Below are 15,965 nucleotides of genomic sequence, written 5' to 3'. Positions count from 1 at the left end.
AATGTTCCAAAATTAGCGTAAAAATATCTCAATAATTTGAGGAGAGAGACCACATAAAGGAGAGGCACGGAAGGCCTTTTTTTCTGAAGTATTGATGAACCTCCATCATGTCATTTCACCCGCTTAGGCGTTAGGTGAGCTCACCGAGGGAAAAAAGGAAAGGTACCCAAACCAGGATAAAATCGTTAGAAAGTATAGCCCCAGGTGAGCGTGTACCTATTCTCACTCAAACCTTGAATGGTTGCTGAGTATGCAGCTGGCATCAGCTGACTGGAGGACGAATTTCCCTTCCCTCGTAACAGTACTTCGTGACGAGCTCGGACCCGAGATATTGCCCGTCAAGATAGCTCGGCGCACAATAGCCAAAGCGTCGGCTAATCGCGCACCGCTCTTGGAGCCGATCAACTTTCAGAAGCCTTCCCCTGAATATCTTGCGCTAGATGGCTTCTGTAACCCTACTACATTCTTGTAGGGCAGGGAATACCTTCGAGCAACTGATAGGGGAAAATTATCGATTATTTTCGTTACACTAGCACCTGCTCTTAAGGATATACTCACTCAACTGAATTAAACGCCAACCGTCGCAGCGAATTTGATCAACCGCCACACAGAAATGTAGAGGAGTGAGCCGGTCTTTTCTTGCATGGTTCGGGAACTTTCGAAAAATGCTACCATTGTAGCCACATTGTTGGTGCTTGGAAACACGCTGAAATAAGCTGAACAGAAATGATAAGCGGCGCAGGCAGCTGTAAGGCCAACTTCTTATCAAGAATAAAGACCTGAAATTTGTCTTCAAAGGTCACGTGATGCGTTTCTGCTAATCACTCAGTCTCGTTTTGTTACCAGTTAGTGCGTGCAAAGCTAGTATTCTATGATTTTTGCTACCGTTTTGGATTCGTTTCTACTGAAGCCTGCTAAAATGCCAGAACAGGCCAGGAAGGGCGAAAACAAACTGCGGCATGCGTGTTCGCCAATGCATTGCGCTTTAGAAACATTACTTTTGGACACTGCCGCCGAAACCTCGCTCGCCACCTTCACGGGAAAACCCTTCATTTTACACATTTCTAATGATTAGATCATGAATAAGGCCGCCGAGGTGACTCAGTGCTTATGGTGTTCAGCTGCTGACCCGAAAGACGCGGGTTCGATCCCGGCCGCGGCGGTTGAATTTCTTTGGAGGAGAAATTCTAGAGGCCCGTGTACTGTGCGATGTCAGTGCACGTTAAAGAACCCCAGGTGGTCGAAATTTCCGGAGCCCTTCACTACGGCGTCTCTCATAGCCTCAGTCGCCTTGGGACGTTAAACCCCATAAACTAAACTAAACTAGATCATGAATAAAGTTGGCAGACACGTCCCCTATTAGTTTATGAACCTTATGCAATCAAAATCTAGAAAGGTCCTCCTTTTGATAAAAATCGCAATTTTGCCCTACGTTACCTCTTAAAAATTGCTGCTGCAAAAGTAGTTACACTACGCATTCACAACAGCGAGGATAAGAGCGCAGGAAAGTTTGAGTAACTTTAGCACGGAAGGATCGCCCTCTGACGAAGCTGTGTCGTTTTTGAATCCAGTGAGTGCGCTATTGCTCATTTAAGCAGAATTTGTCGAGTAGTTTGTGTATAGTGCAGAATTTTATTCCAATAAAGTGCGATTTTTTGCTACCTTGTATACTGTCATGGTGATATTCATGCAGGAGATCGACCGAACGGCCAGGACGGCCGTGCAATGACATCATCTCGCGGGTGCCCGCTCATGCCCGTGGTTGCCCAGCGACCGCATCTCACAGATGGTAAAACAAATTACGGCTCTGAGAAAAAAAAAGAAAAGAGTCTGACTGCTTTGTGCATTACATCGTTGCGTGCTACTTAGGATACTGTAACATTGGAGAAAGGCTCACGGGAACGTACTTCCTCGTTAGATGAGTTGATCCTCGTCAGGACGACGCTGTGGCTCAGGGTTTTTCAATTATTTTAATACTCGATTAACCTGTTTTTCAGTGCCAGTGCTTACCATGGTGTCGCAAGTTTTTTTTTTCTGCATTGGAGACCTGGACAAACACTATTGTCGGCCGTTAAACTCTTGATGTATTTTCAGCATTAACAAGTGTAAACAAAAAGTTCATGTCCGCTGCAATTTTTGGCAGATATTCCCAAGATATTCCCAATCCAACCCCTTTAAGCTCGCGGTGAACAGCAGCGGAGAGATTGCATCACCCTTCTTGACATCTGCCTGATTGACATTTTATTAGGATTAATGTGGAGGATTATGGTCGCTGTGCAGTCTCGATATATATACTTTTAAGGCCTTTACAAATGCCTCTTCCACACATTCGCTATCGCTCGACAGCTGATGTTACCACTGAATTAAATGCTTTTTCGCAATCCATGAAAGCTATGTACAGGCGCTGCAACCTGATAGATGCGGCTGTCGCTCCCCTTGCTTGCATACATCTCTCAAAAACAAACATGCACAGACGCCTCACGCAATATATTTCTTGATCATTTGGACCAATTTTGCCCTGTCAGTCACTGAAAGGCAGCTAACGCACGTGCCATCTAATCTCAGTTCCACGCTGAATGGTGTGACAATCTCACTGTCTTCTTTCTGAATACATCTGAAAAGGATTGAAGTCTCGACGAATGTGATATATCATGCGGGCCTCGATTAGAGCGCCGCCGTGATTGCTGTTGGGGGATAGGTTTGCATGCGTAAGGACATGCTTTCAGTCTTTCAATGAAGCATCTGCTGGTCTGCTCAACGTGCGCTTACGAGCACGATAAGGAACTCTCACAGCAGTGTTTTTAGTACCTTCGTAAATTTTTTGTGGTTGCTGCCCCATTTTCTGTTCCTTTTCTTCCACACTTTCTTCCTTGGGCTTGCGTTGCTCACCTTGGCGCCCATTCTCTTCAGCTTGATGGGCACAGATAACTCCGACCTCGCTTGGTTCTTGTGACCTACCTCCTTAAGCTTTCGGGATATGCCGCGGATGCACGGCATATGTCGTGGACATGCTCATATGCAGCGGATCACGGAAACAACCTTTTTGTCTTGCTCTCCGGGCTCCACCCGGGCGGATTTTCTTTATTTTGCTCCAATAAACGCCTATTCACTCATTCACTCAGCGGTCTTGGCCGTCTTCTTTGGTGTCCTTATGCGCTTATCTGCTTCTGCGTATTAGTAGCTTGTCTACACGTAGCTGCACGCACTCTCTCTTATCCAGTCTCTCTGGGCAAAACTTCATTGCTTGTTATAGATAAGCAGTTATGATCCCTCTTCTGAGGAACTTGGAGTTTCCTTGAGCCGAAGTTTAGCTTACTTTTTTGGCTTCGCGTGCAACGCCACCATGGACGTATGATCCGGGGGCAAAGTGATACTGATGTCCAGGAACTCCCGGCCACGGTTATGTGGGACTGATGGTAACTTGCACCGTGGAATCTTTCCTTAAAGAGATGCGTTCTTTGGACAATACTTTTGATTCGTTCCAGTAGAGCCTTTTTTTAAAAAACAAAAACAAAACAAACTTCATAACCGTTCAAGTGAGTAGTTTATTATTTCTCTCTTGTATACCAGGTGCTTACAGGAAGACTAAGTAGTTTTCGAAAATAGGCTTCTTGGGGTAAAAAATATAACTTTTGCGGCATAGTGTTGGCTGACACCGGAAAGCCAGTGAATTGTCTTAAGTAATAAGCTGTTTAGCAATTTTTGATAATTAACCTTTTAACTATCGCAGCTAAGGAACTGGTTGCAATTAGAGGTTTGTAGCCGGCCGTTAGTAACAGCCATATCAGTTTTCAGAATTTCCAAAATACGATTATCCTCGGCGCTGCAGCTCGACAAAATTTGGCTAAATCGTGCCAAAATACATGCGCTTTCCAAAAGCATGCAGGCAAAGCAACCTTTCCAGTCCTCGTAACTAGTCAAAAACGCCAAATTTTGTCGAGCTACAGCACCAAGAGTAATCAGGTTTTCTAAATTATAAAAACTGATATGGCTATTGCTAACGACCGGTTACAAATCTGCAATTGCAACTAGGCGCCTAACTATAATAATTAAAAATTAGTTATCCGGCTTAGTACCTTAACCGATTCACCGGTTCTCTGGTGTCCGCCAACACTGGTAATAATACTATGCTGAAAAAGCTATATTTTTACCTCAAAGAACGTATTTTTCAGAATTACTTAGTCTTCCCCGAAACACCTGGTATATTAATGAAACTGTCCTTAATTCTGCATGGCCATGCATAGTGCACTCAGCTATTGTTTATTTCCTCCTATTTCATTTCACGTTCTGTTCAGCGCCTCTTATCTAAATGGATGTTTTTCTTCAAACCGCTTCCCCTATGTTGAGTTGCCAGTTGGCGGTATTTTCTGCATATCCCCCATTCAAGAACTTTGTCACTTTATATCTCTTGCGGCCACGTAGAGGACGCGAACGCGCACAGTACGCCCATGAACAAAACACGGGAAGCTTAGAGTAAAATATTATATGAAGAATGCCTGAGGAACTCAGGTTATAACAGGTGGGCAGCTAAGGTACGTATTTAAATACTTTTACAGAAAGGGCGATGACTCACAGTGGCGAAAAAAAAAAGACTTGCAAACTATCCCAGTAAGTATGCAGGAAACAAGGGCGGAGAAATAAAGAGGGTTAAGCGACAAGCAAAAAGGTGCAGTAGCATAAGAACTGGATTAATTCAATCGAACAACGAGAACACTTTTGAACTATATAGAAACGCGGAAAGGAAAATCAGGAAGGAATCGTTCTACCTCGAAACGGAGCGCACTACTCTTTGAAACTTGATCAGGGTCTCTTAAAGAGTGAAGCTAGAAAAAGAAAATCAACCAAAAAGAGGATATATGTGCAGTGCGTGGTAAATTTGTAGCAAAAATTGAACCTCTTATACTAGAATGTGGCAGTGTCCATTTGGATGTTGCTGCAGGCTCAGTCACTGTCTCTGAGGCTCTAGGATTTAGAGATAACAAAGGTTAAAGTGATTGAATCTGCGATTGAAGTTAGCAAAAAGCGATGCGAAGATTGGTGGCTCAAAAGCAGTGTGGTGACGTAAGGTTCCAAGTGCAGGATTAAAAATTCTATTCAATTAAAATGGCGCATATTATTCATATGTTTTTGTTAATTTATATGACACTGTCAATCCTGTTTAGGATCGTAACAGAAAGGGCATTTAAAGTACACTGATTAGAAATATGACAGTGATCAGTGATTCAAACATACACAGAATACACTACATAAAGTTTAAACATCAGCAAGAAAGAAGTTGAAAAAAAAAAAAACTACAATGAAGCGCATGGTACAAGAATTGGTCTATATAGATAATTATACCGCCAAATGCAGAAAAAAGGCAGGGACCAATTCACAATGATTAACACAAGAATCAGTGATATGTAATTCGTTTTCAACAAGCGCGATGAAGGCATTTAGTGTTGAGCTGTTAATGGTGCAGATGCTCAAAGCGTTCGATTCGCGTATAGTCCGCGGAAAGAACGAGTACTTGGAAATATCAGCATGCAATGCAAGCTCTTTTAGAGTGTGTTCAAGGTTATAATGAGTTTGCCTGGTTTGAGATTTCGATGTGTAAAGGGAAGTATCCAGTTTTAATTGATTGCCTATGAGTCGGTACATAGGCTCTATTTGAAGGGTTATCAGCCCTGCGTGCATGAGTAATTCTGTCAGTGAGTCTGTTAACCTGTGCTTGTTATACTATATACATCTGAGCGCCTTTCTTGCACACCTTCAACTTTTTTAGTTAGCTTCTTGGTGAAAGGAAGTCAAATGGCATTTGCGTGCTTTAGGACTGGTCTGACGAATGTTTTGTACGCAAGTAACTTTGTTTCAGGTGGTGCTAGCCTGAGGCGTCTACTATTGAAAAAAATAACTGTTTCAGTGCGGTTGATGTAACATTGTTAACATGAGAATACCACCTGAGGTTAGAGGTCAGTGCTATGCTGAAGTATTTGTATTCGCGGATAGATGGAAAAGGAATGTTGTTTAAGGTATACTGAAAAAGCGGTCAGTGTTTTTTTTTTCTAGTTACTGAAAAAAGAACAGATTTTTTAACGTTAATAGTCATCTGCTAATCTTCCCACCATTTGGACTCTTTAAGGAGTTATTTAGAACTATATGGTCATTGACACAGTTAATTTCCTGATAAAATGCGCAATCTTCTACAAAATGTCTAATAGTGTGAGAAATCATACCCTCTTTCATACACGGTAATCATGCTCCCGTTAGCATCTTTCCAATCTCGCCATACCCTTCTCACGCGGTAACCACATCTCAGAGCAGTTCCCGTGGGAGCCACCCTCCGGTTACACGCCACTACTACGACGCGAAACCCAGGAAATGGGCCTGGAACAGCTGTCGCTGTAAGACATAACCAAGGCTTGCTGACTTTTCGACTGGGGGCCAGTGTCTGATGAAGAAGATTGGTCCCGAGTCGAAAGGCCAGTAAAACGTATGTTATGTTTTCCAGCGTGTGTCAGGCTACTTCCTAAGAATGTGGCTTCTGGTTCACAGTGCTGTTCTAATTTAATTCGACAATGAAATGGCGAAAATAATTAGGAAGGCCCTTCTCGTGCTCAACAACCGTACGGAGCACCACGCGCTGGCTTCCCCTCACTGCGGTAATCACGCTCTTCTGCCACCGAACGTGATGAGGAAGACCAGCTGCTTGACATGGGGATAATTGACGTGCCGAAGGCGTCCTCTCAGGGCGGGTCACCAGCGCAACTGACAGCAACTGACAGACCCGGTGCCGCAATGACCCTGTTCGGATTTCCCTGCTCCACGCCGTGGAATGATGATGTCCCTTAGATGCAACTGACTGCCGAGTGCACCATGAACCTCCCTCGTCCATGGCGGCGGTCATAGTATACGTCCTGTATCACCGCGAGTGCCACGTACGAACGTGGTCGAACGGTGAGGGCGGAAGCTGTGGGATAGCCCTCTTATGCTACCCATGACATCAAGAATGCCAGAATCGAGGCCCTCGTTAACTACTGAGCTGACAAGGGAAGGAAAAGAGGGGCTCGTTATGACATATATGAGGGAAGCCATCAGCCATCTAAACCAAGGAAACTAGGGGATGTTTCTTTTTGTTTTGTTTTAATTTGTACATTAATAGGCTTATTATTTAAGATAACTGATTAGAAAGGACAAGAAAAAATCCAGATGCTGCCGGTGGGATCCGAACCCACAACCTCCAAATTTCGTGTCCGTGGGTTAATGTGTTCGGATCATCAACGGAGTAATTGAGGGGAAATTCAACTGCTTTCGCAAAACTGTTACATCAGATGTCTGATCGTCCTGCATTTTTTTTAACCAAGTGTCCAAGTAACCTGCGCTGAAGTTGATGCCACTTTCTTTGCAACATGGAAATTAAAAAAAAAGGAAATTTTGAAGCCACTGTTTCAGCAAGAGAAAAAAGAAAAGAGATTTTTCTTAAAACTCTTAAACTACTACGTTATACCGAAATTTACTCGTGGAGGTGTGTAACGTTGGGGCGTATTATCGACTGCTTCAGTTCACAAGTGTCCCAACTCTCATAAATAACCCTGGTCGTTAACATAAGCAAGTCTCGACTGCCCGATATAAAAGTACCAAGAGATACGGAAAAAGGTACAAACTGGCTCTAATGCCCGCAGATGTGCTTAATTAATTAAGAAGGCAAAGGAAGGGCGGATAATGTTATCAGGCACAAAAATAGCATATCGTGGTTGACGACACACCGTATCTTAACTTATACCCTCCCTCCCTCCCCCCTCTCTTCCCCCCCCCCCAAAAAAAAAATTAGGCTAGCGGCTTTTATGCCATTCATATGAGGAAATTAATAATGGCCAACATGCACCCGGCTTCGCTACAAACTAGGCACCGAAACAAAAATATACGTAAATCTAACGATAAGTTGTATGATCAATAAAAAAGCGACGCAAAGATTGTTTGAAGCTTTGGACATATGTTACACTAATGTGTTAATCAGGCAGTGCTGTCTGTCAGTAAACTTGTTTTTCAGAAAATTTATAGCGATCTGTACATTCCTTTTTTACACCGATAGGTGCACACTTATACCTTTCACACTTATACCTTATACCTTTCATGTAAGAATAAAAAAAAAAAACTGATGAGTTCCGCTTGGTCAGTTATTTCCATCTCCACATTTTTGCAATTTTTTCCTTGTGCAAAGTTTGAACCTCGTGTTGTTGTCTTACATGAAAAATGGTGTTGTTGATAAGTTTCGCTGGTCTCACCACGAAGTTTTAATGGTCTCGAGCATTCCAGAATTCCCATTAGTTTTGTTTTCTGTTAAATGCCTGCAAGACAGCCAGAGAGAAAAAATATCCAAAGATAGCGAGTCAGGAGCAATACCTCACCCTACTTTGTTATTGATTTTAAGCGGTTGCGTTCATCTTCGTAGCAAGAGGAAATTTATGACGCCTTGCTTCTCAAGTAGAGTGTTAGCGTGGCACTAACGTTGCAAGCACGTGCAACCGAGAATAATCAAAGCCAACGATTGCGGCACGGATCAGCACAAGCGCTATTATTTTCCTGCTAATGAGAAATCTGGCGCACTCCGGTCATTAGGGGCCTCAGCCAACCGCAGTTGTTCCTGAGCACTTAGAGAACGAGGCTCCCACTTCATTTTTCTTCTTGCTGCGCTTTCTTTAGATGTTCTGCGGGATTTTAGCGCCACGCTTAAGGGCCACCTCTTCTTAGGTCGCAGAAAAATTATAATTGGTTATTCGTGCATTGTGCTGTTGGAGGATGGTACCCCGTTGAAGTACATATTTCAGTCCCGTCCCGCCGGTGAAAGAAATTTCATGAAACAGAAATTTTGATGAATGACCCGCTTCACATTACTGTCTTTTTGATAATCTGGGGCTGTTAAAAAAATTTTGGCATATGTAGGTCCTAAACCGGCTGAAAGCTCTGGTTCATAGTACGAGCCAGCATGCGAAGTGCGCTGCATGAACATATCCTGATGATGACAGGAGAAGTATGAGGAAGCTGGGACATCTGCGGGTTTGTTTTGTTGACATAGAATCGAGATGTTACATTTGGGTTGGACTTTGGTTAATGAAAGCTAATATCTGCTGAAACTGTGATATAAATAGAAATTATGCTCCACGAAAAAATAAAGGCTTTAGGAAACTTTCTCGTAGCACAAAAACATAATAAAATAGGACAAGAACTACATAAGCACAGTAAGTAATTAAATAATATTCAACGTAACGCTGAATTATATGATACCGACGCTTAAGAGCATTCAAGGCATGCAGCGTCAGGCAAGCAGAACAGCAACCAAGTAGTTCGCGAAAGGTACTAAGCAGATATTACAGGGAAACACAAACAAGACTAGCTTATTAGAATGAGTAACGGTCCTCATGGTAAGTATCAACGACATCCTCAAGTGCGGCACAGCCGCAGTGCATTTCGCGCAGTGCATTTCGCGTTGTTGACTTACTTGAGAGACAAAATACGCCCGCCGTTAGTATTCTTTGTTCTTACATACCGGAACCCACCTTGAGTCATTTCTTTCCGAAATGCGCTCAGCATTTCCCGCCGCGCTCTATGAAAGAACACTTGGGGACGAATACAGTCGGTATAAAAACCCCAGCGTAAAAAAATTTGCAAAGTGGGTCACAACTGAAAAGCACGCCGCCATAGAAGGCAATACGTCTGTGGTAAAGTACTGCGCCACGGACACACAGGCTGTTTCATCCAACTTGAACCATTTAAAGTTCTTAATACATGACACTTTAATTTAAAAAAAGCACACAGGAACATTGAAGCAGTGTTGTTGTTGTCCTCGTAGCGTACCTAAATATATTCCGTATCTTCTAATTAGGGAATTAACCAACTTTGAATAGGTAACATTTCAGCTGCGCGGGGTAATAAAACAGTTTCAATGAAATTTCTAGACCACAAGAAACACTGAATGGACAAAGTTTTTCGTGCAGTTTTACACGGAAGGCTTTTCCCTGCACCTTAAACAAAGCGGGAGATTTTAGCATGAGCACTTTATTTCTGCATCCCACCCTTATCTGCATTGGTTTACCGGATTCTTCCGAGTTGCACACAAGTCTGCGAAACCGCAGCAGCTACTACCGAGCGCGAGCTGCTGCAACTGTTGCGCTTTTAGGACATTGATAAAATGTTTGGGAGCAGAATGATGTATTGATTCATTTTTGATTTCTTCTTTCGCCCCCCTGGCAAGTAGTGCATGTGACGTCAGGACTGATACAGCCAGCCAGAAATGTAAGTCACCAGCAGAGTCAAAAGTGGGGCTTGCAGGGGTAGCCCGCCTCGTCGCTGAGCTTAGCTGCTTGCATAAACAATTTAACGTATTATCATGATATCAACGTGTGGACCAATGCACTCGAACGCATCAGCCCCTCCTCCCTATCTCCGAACCTCAACCTTCCCTCTTCACGGAGAAAAATGCAACATTGATTGATTGAAACTTTGATATTACATATATAACCAATCCCTTGACTGCGTGGACAAATACACAGAACAGGAAAAAAAAAAAAAAACGAACGTTCAGAGAAACATGTCCTTTGCTGGACTTCCACCTTGAGTAGGATTTCAGTAAATGCAGTACGCAGCAAACCAGTACGTGAAGCATCTTGCTGTGAAACCCCTTTGCGCCAAGTTAAAGGGGGTCCAAAAGTAGACAATTCGTAAAATACTTTGAGAAGGAGCGAGCTTCAGCAGACCACCTCATTTTTGTCTTCCTATCGATGGAGCTCACATCGCTTGATCTGGGCGACCGGTGTGCAAAGGCACAAAAGCACAAATTCCGAAAATTCAGGGACACGGGAGGAGTACACTTCAAACACGTGGACAAAGGGCGAACAATGGCACCATCTCCCGCACACGCGCGCACGCCATCCAGCTCTCGCGTGACCCAAGTCCATTACGGCCGCTTTGCTCAATGGCACCACTAAAAGGGATTAGCAAACCGTTTAAGTCGGCAATTCAGCGTCATTCGGCAGCTATCGACGCTCGTATGCTTCTTCATCGGCCGGCGTCGAGGAAAGAGAGCAAGGTTAGCGTACACACAGCGAGCAGCTGAGTCGGCCGCTTGTCGACCGCCAGGTGGCTCCGCAAAGGACAGTCGTCTTCATCGAGAAGACCGTTGCGTGCTATTTTCTAAAAAGCACCAAAGTAGCGATGAAGAAGCAAAAACGTACGCTTGATTCTGTTTTGGCATATTTAGCTTGGCTGTTTTTTGGCTCTGGTGTGGGATTGTAAGGCAGGTAATTGTCATATCCGCTCAGTGTAATCAGAACCTACCGTAGTAGGTTCTGATTACGCAGGCGCGGTGGTACGTATTGTTCAGACAGCCAGTCGCTATTACGGCCCATGTAAGAAAGCAAGTGAAAACAATTTGGCAACTTTTGTGTCGATGTCGCATGATATGTTTAAAAAAAAAAAAAGAAACCGCTTGCTATTTTGAGCCTTTTTTGTATTCACGGAGCGTGCGAAAAGGCGCAAATTAACAAAGTGGGAAGGGGATGTAGGTAACAAAGTTATTAGGAGGAATGTAGAATAGTTTGGCCGTCTGACGAAGAAACCTGAAAAGAGAGTTTGTATATGGGTGTCTAGTGTCCATTTATTACAGTAAAACTCGGTGTTCCGCCGAAGGCCCTCCTCCATGAGGAAACCGGCGCGCACAGACGCCTTCATAGAAAACGTCCACAATACGTGGCGCACAGCAGAGCTTGTGATTTGCATGTGTTTTAGGATTTGCATGATGCGCTGATGTTCCAGATCTATGACCGTTGTGGCCTCAACACCTCATGTTCGAGTAGCATGAGCTGTTACGAGGAGGAGGAGGAGGACCAACTTTATTCATAAAGAACAAAAAGTCCTCAAGGGTGAGCTCCTACTTATCAAAGAGTCTACGGGCCCGCGCCTCACGGAGAGCTATGTCCACTAACAGTGTTTGGCCAGCTGGTTCAGCAGCCCGCATAGCGGTCTCCCATGATGTAGGGGATGGGTTGGGTACCAGAAGAACTGCCATGGGTTGGGGGCATTTCCCGCAGGTAGTGTAGGAGGGTGGCCTTGGCCGTCCCACATGCTGAGCAGAGTGGAAGGGTCAAGGTAGCGATAAAGAAGGTAAGGTGAGCTGTAGCAGCCTGTCTGCAGTTGCCGCCAGACCACACTGTATTTTGATTGGTTGGGTTTATGGGGGTTTAACGTCCCAAAACGACTCAGGCCGAGGGACGCCGTAGTGAAGGGCTCCGGAAATTTCGACCACCTGAGGTTCTTTAACATGCACTCACATCGCACAGTAAACGAGCCTCTAGAATTTCGCCTCCATCGAAATTCGACCGGCGCGGCCGGAATCAAACCCGCGTCTTTTGGGTCAGAACCCCTGGGCCACCACGGCGGGTGCACTATATTTTGAATCTAGAGTACTGTGAGGTGGTGGCAGGGTGAAGCGGCTGTTTTTGCAATGAATGGTGATTTGGAGGTATGTGAGTGCAGCCCGTAAGGTTTCCTGCGTGGGTGTCCGATCTTCCGAGGCATGGAGGGATAGTTATCGAGCCAGCGCATGAGCGCGCTGATTACAGGGGATCGAGGCATGGCGAGGAATCCACGCGAGGTTTATCTTTTGCGCAAGCGTGTGCCCTGATGCGAGAATGCGTCGGGTGGGTGGCGTGATAATGATTTGCAGTGTGGTGACAGTAAGCAGCTTGGGAGCCGGTACAGATTTCCGGGGTGTTGGTGTCCTGTGTAGCGTGTGTGAACGCCAAGGCGATGGCCGCACATGCAGCCTCAGCAGAGATGTTGGCGTGGAGGGTGGCTGCGGCCCCGATGGTGCCATCCTCGTAGGCGGCGACAGCGGTATAATAGCCCGATAGGTTGTGTTGAGCCGCGTCCACGTAGATGATGTTGATTATGTCTCTTTAGTGTTTGGTGTGATATTCAGTTGGAGCCTGGCGTCTGCCCCTGTGTAGCTCGGTGTTCATATTTATGGGCAGAGGTTCGATGCGCAGTTAGCCTTGGATGTCAGGAGGAATGATCTGATGTTTCAGGGCAGGTGAGCAGGTGGTGGGGGCCATGTGAAGATGACGTAGGAGCTGTTGGCCGGTTTCTGTGCGAGTTAGTCGAAGTATATGATTGCTTCGTTTGGCTTCGAGTAATTCCAATATTGTATTGCAAGTGCCCGTAGCGAGTAAGCGATTTGTGCTAACGAATTGTGGTAGACGGAGCGCTGAGGTGGTCGCCTTTCTAATAAGAACATCACCTTTGTCTTGTTGCGTTTTGGTGAGCAAGCGATAAGGAAGGTGATAAGTCAAGCGGCTGATAATGAGGGTGTCTGTCATATTAAGGGTTTCCCTCTCCGAGAGTCCGTGGTTGCGTGTGGCCACTCTGCGCATAAGGCCCGCGATTTGTTTTGTTTGTTTGTCTAGGAGTTGTAGAGTCAACGTTGCATTGGGTCCTGTATATAACCGGTTGCTCTTGAATGGAACTTTCTATTTTTATTAAAAAATCGTTGCCTAAAAAAGGCATTTTGATTTCTTTTCATATCGGCGCTATGCATCACCTACGATTTGGGCATATATCAGTGTGCTAGTAAAACCAGCATTAAACGAACCCGACATAATTAATCGAATTCTTCTAACGGCCTTAAAGTTACAAAAAGCGTGAACTTTGTCCTTTTTTTTCAGGACAGAGAAAAAAGCAAGCAGGGAATTAGCCGACAGCAAAAATGTTGCAAGCTAGTTAAGTAAAATCAGGGAACAATTATGCCTCATTAACCAGCGATGAAAAGGACAATGTAGTCAAACACCAATCTATTACCGCTGCAAGGCTTAATGCTAGTGTTTCGAAAGCCGCGTCGGTGAGATTACATTTTTTCATACCAAACTTGATGGGATGAATAAGACTAGCCCGGAATAGCGGTGCTCGTAGACGCCTGCAGGTGTGCGACTCAGCGAACCTGGGGGCAGGATGGCAGCGTTTGTAACTGCGGGTGCACTTGGGCGAGTAATTTCCAGATCGGTTGCTTAAATCTCGGAACTATTATGAGTCTGATTTCCAGGAGCCTAATTATTCTAACTACGCAGAGCAAAAAAAAAAATAATTTCGAGGCTTCGCTATCGCTACTTGAAAGGAAGATACAGGCCTACATCAGCTCGGTAAATAAGCGTTAATATTTGATTTCGCAGAACTTTTTTTTTTTGCAGCAGCAGCCTGCTTGTCATGTCACAGTTCCACGGCCTGTTGGCAGGCGCATGTCAGTTGGAATGCAGCAGCACGCTCGGGGCTCTAACACTGGCCCAAATAATCTCACTGCGTTCAGTACTGGCGAGGAAGCTATAGCCGCCTGGCGAGCCCGACGCTTTGTTCCCCGCGATCGGCGCTCCCGTTTTAGCCCGGCGACACACATCCCGCGGCGCGTGTGCCTGCAGCCGATCTCGTACTTGTCTCCAGTCGGGGGGACAGTGGAAGGGAGGAGGACCGAGTGCGTGGGTGGAGGGGGCGCGAAGGGGTCCGAGCGAGAGAGCCCAGAGACGAGCAGACCGTGGGAATCCCTGCGTATAAATTTACCGTATCGGAGCAAACGTGCAAAGCTGCCCTGAGGAACTGCTCCTTGCCCCTCCGCGCGCCCCCTTAATGGCGATCCTAAGCCCCCGGCAAATACGGGGGTCGTTCGCTCAATAATTTGTTGGCTGCCAGTTCTTCGCGCGAGCTACCCGTCTTCCTTGCCACTATGACACGCTGGGCGTCTAATCCCGCACTCTCGGCGGAAGATGCGCGGACAAAAGCTTTCCCGTCTCCCTCCGCCCCATCGCTGATGCTGCTGCGCTCGTCACGCCATTGGCGGGTGCTTCCTGGGCAAGAGCGCAGGCCGGGCTTAGCGGGCGCCTACCGCGCGCCGAGTTCATTTTTCTGCCTGGCCGAGTTGCTCGCGTTTAAACTGGCTTCGCACCACGTTAAGCACCTGCCGCCTGCGCGTGTTTAGGAAAACATAGAGCGTTCTCGCGATGGAGCAGAAAGGAAGCGGTTGCGAGCAATCCGCTGCCTTACGCCTATCCGACGCCCCGTAGTTGGATCGCCTCTGAGTTAATCCGCCTTTATTTATCCGTAATGCTTGCCATCTGTGCGTCCGAGCGAAAGAAGAACGAAGGTTCTGCACGCACCCACCAGCACTACTGTTGCGTCTTTCTCTGCTTCGCATATAGTCTTGGACGAGCGCGCACGTGTGCATAGGCGACTGAGTGTTTTCGTGGCATATTGTCAGCGCTTTTCATGCAGCGTTGCATTCTTCGGATTGTGTTTTCTTTGCTATCTTAGGAAAAGAAGACACCGGGAAAGCTCGTCAGACGCTATTACTGAAGCGAAGCTGGAAAAACGATTAATTCAAATAGGAAATCAGGTTTCGCTGTTTCTTCCAATCCCTTTTATTGAGATGAGTTGAGTATTTAATTTTCCACCTGAATCTTGCACACTGCTCTTGACAGATTTTGTCGCGGCTAAGTAGTTGCGCTGCGCATTAGCGCAATTTTTAGTAATACACACCTTGTTTTTCTTACGGGCGGAAGAGCTCCAGCCGAGTGAAGAAAAACGCTGGCTTTGGAGCTCCTTGGCATAAAGGACAGTAGATGCGTTTTTATGATCTCTCGGGTGCTCGAGATTGTGAACGCGCATTGGACACTACAGCATTCTTTGGACATATATACGTACTTCCCGGCCTCTCCCTTTCAAACTTCCGTTTCGCTAGTGTCGCTTTGTCGTCTTCCCGCGACTTAGTAAGAGAAAAATGCCGAACCCGCGTAACTCTCATCAGCTGTAGCTTTCACCCCTCGATAGCTGGGATGTAATAAACAGCTTGCGCACTTAAAGAGGAAAAAAGAAAGCATCTCTATGGCTTGACTTTTGCCTTGGTCCCAGAAACTTCTAGCGAGTTGGGCGCGTTTTGCGTGGACAGAGTG

General features: G+C 45.6%; 1 protein-coding gene across 1 annotated transcript in view; it reads right to left on the bottom strand.

Annotated features, from left to right (window-relative positions):
* The window catches only part of LOC149350828 (neural cell adhesion molecule 1-like), a 281,207-nt gene that overhangs the window by 189,249 nt on the left and 75,993 nt on the right, over window positions 1-15,965 (bottom strand). The window lies entirely within an intron of this gene.

This window comes from Amblyomma mixtum, chromosome 3 (assembly GCF_055824585.1).
Source record: "Amblyomma mixtum isolate Tamu chromosome 3, ASM5582458v1, whole genome shotgun sequence".
Taxonomy (NCBI): domain Eukaryota; kingdom Metazoa; phylum Arthropoda; class Arachnida; order Ixodida; family Ixodidae; genus Amblyomma; species Amblyomma mixtum.
The sequence above is the reverse complement of the archived record's forward strand: the minus strand, read 5'-3'. Positions and strand labels throughout refer to the sequence as shown.